Genomic DNA, 5,934 nt, shown 5'->3' on the forward strand with positions numbered 1-5,934 from the left:
AGTTTTTACCTCTGCAGGAAAACAAAAAAAAGAGCATCTTAGATTTAGACTAGGAAAGCCATAAGGCTTGCATTCTGTGCTGGAAAGAATAACAGAAGGAGGCAAGAAGAGGCGTCTTATGCAACAGTGACCACCGTCCTGCCCATTTCCTCACACATATTTATAAACCAAATTCCCTATGTCTGTGGCAGGACCCTACCCGAAAGGTAGGCCCTTCCGGACAAATGAGAAATTCTTCTGAAATTAGTTTTTAAATCAGTAATAGTAAAATTTGAAAGACAGTGCACCCAAGATATATTCACTCTAGATTTAGTTGAAAATTTTGAAGGAACCCTAAACTGATAAATTTGCTTAATTTTTGACTGTAAATCATATCCTTCTTTTACATTTCAGTTTCAGAATGTAATACATTAGGTTGCCTTGTAATTAAAGAAGTGATATTGGAGTTCTGTTCAAATAGGAATATTAAAACAATCACCTCTTTGACAGATTAAAATACATTGAAAATGTAGTAATCAACTGTCCGGTTCATGAGAAATAACATTTTTATTATTGAACCCTTTAAAACATTACATGAAGGGGAATAAACGTGTCTTACAGCTTCCTAACCTCTGATAACACTGTCTCCTTTCAGTAGTGCTGTTTCTATATTTATGGAGTGAAGAAACTTCTTCAGGAGCTGCTTGATAAAAAACCTCAGTACATATTTCCCTGGAAGCAGGCTCTCCGCTGTGCCAGCGACATATGCTAAAGGCCAGTTTAGAACATTTTAAATGTGCACCATACCCTTCCTTTTCCAGCTACTGAAATGAAATGCATTTTGGCGTTAGCAAATGAGGACGGAATTAGGGGAGGAACACTGCAGGGGAAAGCTGCTAAAGATGAACTTAGAGAAGGATGATTATGGTGCTGCTCCTCTGCAGCCTGATTCCCAGCACTGCCTGTGAGCCCTTTCAACTTGGCCTCCACAGCTGTCAGCATCTACAGAGCAAGAGTGTACGGCAGAGGTGGAAGTAAGTCAGCACCTTGAAAACCCATCCATTGAGGAAGAAAGCCAGGTGGTATCTACTTGCCTTAGCAAGAGGGAACCGAAGGCCAGGGTCAGAATAAATGGAGAACTTCCGCTTGAGGTTAGTGAAGGACCTCGAGTACTCAAGTACCAGATGCCCCTTATTTCAGGGACCCAAGTTTGAAAACAAAGTATTTAGTTAGGAGGACAAAGTCCTTATGGTTCAGCCTAACTAATGTTATTAAGCAATGCTTTGGTTCCTATCTCAGTAGAAAATTGGGGGCACACTGTTGATAACTAAATGAAAAGATCATTATCAACTGTTACCTCATTTGAATGTCTTACTTCATTTGAATTCATTTCATTTGAATTCTGAGACTCAAGTCATGATTCACCTCCTCCACCTCCTCCGGCAGGTTAACTAAGGGAGAGATATTAATAGTGCTTTTAAATTGATAGTCAAAATTGTATTTAGCAATACAATGGAGTGTCATCAGGTAAACACTGAGAGACAAACACACTGTGTTGCATGTAAAAGCATACTTTCCAGCTCTAATCCAAGCTTTGGTTGTTCTTTTGCTATCAATAGCCCCTGAAATGTGCTTTTTATCCAACCTTCCAGGTGGCCTCTGGGTCACCAAGAACTACTATAAAGCACATAATTCATTTTTGGTATTTCAGATGATTACAAATGACTAGTTGCCATACTGAATTTTATTCTCCTTAATTAACTAAAATGACTCTTTCATAAAGTATATGATATTGATTCTCAACCAGTCTACTGCCAAATTTTAATAAATATGTAAAATGTATTCTTATAATAATACAGAATATATGCTATTGTATGTTACATGGAAGATTGACCTGAACAGCCATGTAATCCAGTGGGGGACAGGGGCCATCTTTCTATGCATAGAAGATTTTTCCTGGCTCTGAGACTTTTGCATTGTGAGAACAGTCAGAACAGTAATTGTTTTACTCAAACATAATCACTTTTCTCAGTGTGGTAACTGTGCACGCTTTTGCATTGTGTACCACTGTGATAATTTAGTAGAGAATGTATTATAATTATTGCTGGTTGTTCCTATGCAGCCAGATATTCTTTTTTTTTGTCCTTTTGGAGACCGGCCACACCGCGCTCAGCCAGTGAGCACTGTGAGCACAACGGTCATCCCTATATAGGATCCGAACCTGCTGGCGGGAGTGCCGCACTCTCGCAGGAGCGCCGCACTCTCCCGAGTGCGCCACGGGCTCGGCCCTCAGCCAGATATTCTTACAGTTAAAAATATGTTGTGGGGGCCAGCCTGGTGGCGCACTGCTACAGGGCGCCGCTTGGGAGTGCAGTGGCGCTCCCGCCGAGGGGTCGGATCCCACATACAGACCGGTTCCGCTCACTGGCTGAGCGAGGTGCGGGCACAACACCGAGGTTTGCGATCCCGTTGCCGGACACGAAAAAAGGAAAAAAAAAAAAAAATGTTGTGATTTCAGAGAGGTATAAAACCACAGATACAGTGGATGGAATTATGGTAAGGAGTAAAGGAAGAAGCTTACAAGAAAATTTACAAATGTTTTAAAGCAGTGGCTGTGCTGCCCATGGCATTTGTAAATGTTGTAATTTCAGAGAGGTATAAAACCACAGATACAGTGGATGGAATTATGGTAAGGAGTAAAGGAAGAGGCTTACAAGAAAATTTACAAATGTTTTAAAGCAGTGGCTGTGCTGCCCATGGCATTTGTAAATATTGGCATTCAGAGTCATTCTTCCTAGATGTCAATTTCCTCTTTTAATATGAGCTAAAACTCATGGAAGCTGTTTTGTGATAGAGAAAAGATTCCTTTATGTGAATGGCTCTGAGCCTAACAGAACTTTATTCTGTGCAAGACTGGAAGGATGTGCATGACTCAGGAGCTAACCCTACATGTTGCCACATCCCTCAGCTTTCAGTTTAGGGGTCTGGGACTAACCTAGTAGTAAAGAGAGTAGCTCTAGGACGTCTTGCTGCAAGGCACTCCTAGAAGATTAGTGTTAATATAAGATAACCTGATGTTGCCCAAACTCTTAAGAGAGCTTCATCAAGTGAGAGGAATTACTACAAATGGTGAAGTTTTGGAGCCATTGTGGTTAGGAGGACCGAGAATATGCTTCTGAGCCATACAAGACTTGGGTTCAAATCCTAATCCTGCTACTTATTTGCTGTGAAAGACTAAACTGAAAAGGTAACATCCTCTCTGAGTGTTGTTTCCCCCCATTGATAAAAGTAAAGTAGTTATAACTACCCAATAGGGCTGTTTTGAGGATATCATATGATAACTTATGTCAAACATATAGCAGATCCTAGATGCAGCAAATGTTTGTTGAATGGAGATGGGAATCATCCCTCTGGGGGAATACAGAGCAGACCTAAGGACTTGCCTTTAGCAATTTAATCTCTTACTAAGTGGAAGAGTAAAGAGCTTCAGTTCTGAGATCAGACTGTTTGGGTTTGAATTATGCCTCAACCGTTTACTAGTTGGTTGTGTGACCTTGGTCACGTTGCTTGATTTCTTAATCTCAGTTTCCTCATCTATAAATGGGTATACTGTTCTGTGAGATTGTGATGGAGAGTAAACTGAGATAATAAATGTTACATAATAAGCGCTCAGTAATATTAGCCATGCTTATGTGCTTCCTCACAGTAAGGCTGGAAAAGAGTGGTTCAGTGTTACTTTGTACTCAGAGAACACAATTTGGTCTAGTATTAAAATATCTGACCCTGAACTTTTCTTTGGATTGTACTTGGGTACATTATACCTTCAATTTGTCATTTTTATGTTTATATTATTCAAGCTTTCAAATTTATATTAGTCCACTAATTTAATGCAAATTAAAGATCTGGAACAAAAGTATAAATTGATGGTTAATTATCATCTTTTTCTTTGTCATATGGATAAAAGGTTGAAATACTAATCTCTGAGGCAATCACATGTTAAAATAGATACCTCAGTAATTCATTTCACACCTACACAAAGTAAAATGTCACCAGAAGGGATAACTGGTCAACCCGATGTAGACTGGGTCTTCAGTCCCACAGTTTACTTTATTAAAGTTTTAGCAACATTAACAGGAATAAAAGTTTAAAAGGGAGAGCTAAATATGAGGTGTCAACAATTTTTTTGAATTATAGAATAAAGAAATTATAAAATAAAGGAATAGCAGAATGGGTCTGGACAATGGCAGTTTTAATTTTTATTTTCACTTTTGTGCAGTGCCAAATGCTAGTAGAAACTAAAATGAGTGACACTTAGGGGAAAAAAAAAACTTCCTCCTTGAATGTCTTTAAAATCTATAATAATAATATAATAATATAAAGTGCATCTGGGCATTGCCTTCTGCTGCAGTTCTTGTCTGGCTCCCATCCAGACCTGTCAGGCTACTCTGAGTGCTGATGATTCATATCCCAGCACCCTTTTATCTGAATGTTGCAGTGTCTTTTCTTTGTACTTTGGCAGTGATGTTACCTTGATGTTCAAAAATCTTTTAAAAGCAGCACAGGCTTGCATCTTGACAAATTGTTGTCTGCCTGTAATGAAGAAAAAGTAAACCTGTGATCATTATAAATATAAATACGTCTTAGTGTTTTTTGTTTTTAAAAAATGGTTCCATATTATTAGATCTTCTGACGGAAAAGTGAATATTCCAATAATCTTTCCTTATTTCTCTTGTGGAAATCAGCATACTTCTTTTCAAAAGCACGGGTCAAATGGAGTTTCTATGGGTCATTTGATGTTTAAGGACTGAATTTAAGATTTTGATATGATTTCTTGTAGAATTTTTTTTAAAAAGAGAAACATAGATATTATTTTATATCTACTATATGCTCTTACTGCTGTTATTTTAAAATTAATATTTTGTTATTTACCCATTTTAGCATGCTTTAAGATATCCTGATGATAGTAGCAGTGCTTTGTACTCATGTGCTTTTCGTACATTTCCTTATCTGAGGTTTGAAGCAGCCATGTGAGGCCAGCAAGGCAGGTTCTCATTATTATTACAAGTTACATAGAAGGAAACTGAGTCTCAGAATGATTTTGGCTTGTCAATGAATATTTAACATCCATAGTGAGGGTGATATATTTCTCCTGGGGTGAACGTTGGTCAAAGCTATTGGAGGACTTTGTTCTGTTTGAGTACTGCCTTTAAAGGAGAGCACACTGGGAAACAGAAGGACACGAGGAGGGTGTAGAAACTAGAATGATGAGGAGACTGGGAACTATGTCAGAAATAACCAAAGGAACCATGATTTTCATGTCTGGAGAAAGGAGGCTACGGAGAGCCATAGCTGACATCTCTTAATGTCTTATGGACTACCTCATGGAAGAGGAATTAGATTTGTTCTTTGTAATTCCAGTCAGCAGAAGTAGGATCACTGGGTGGAATTTACACAGAAGCAGATTTATGCTCAATATAAGAAGAAACTTTCTAACATTTAGAGATGTCCAAAAATGGAATAGACTAGCTCACCATCACTGGGAAGTGTTCATGCTGAGGCTGTCCGACTCGAGATTATATGACTTTATGAGCATTGTATTTCAGCAGTAACCCAGTTTTATGATGAACCTTCTAAGGGGTCAGAGAAGAATTTCCTTACTAGCTAAAAACAAAGGGATTTTGTAGGCATTTCCAATGTGATTTTAAAAGCACAGAACGTGGTATTCATAACAATTCCTGTTTCACACATCACCGTGTCCTGGGAAACACTGTTCGACTGATGGGAAAAGACATATTAGTTAAAACAGATAAGCAAGGGCCGGCCCAGTGGCGCACTGGATAGTGCGCCGCTTGGGAAGTACGGCGGCCCTCCCGTCCGAGGGTTCGGATCCCACGTATAGACCGGCTCCCGCTCACTGGCTGAGCGAGGTCCGGGAGCAGCACCGAGGCTTGCGAT

This window comes from Galeopterus variegatus, unplaced genomic scaffold (genome assembly GCF_000696425.1).
Source record: "Galeopterus variegatus unplaced genomic scaffold, G_variegatus-3.0.2 Scaffold5549, whole genome shotgun sequence".
NCBI lineage: Eukaryota > Metazoa > Chordata > Mammalia > Dermoptera > Cynocephalidae > Galeopterus > Galeopterus variegatus.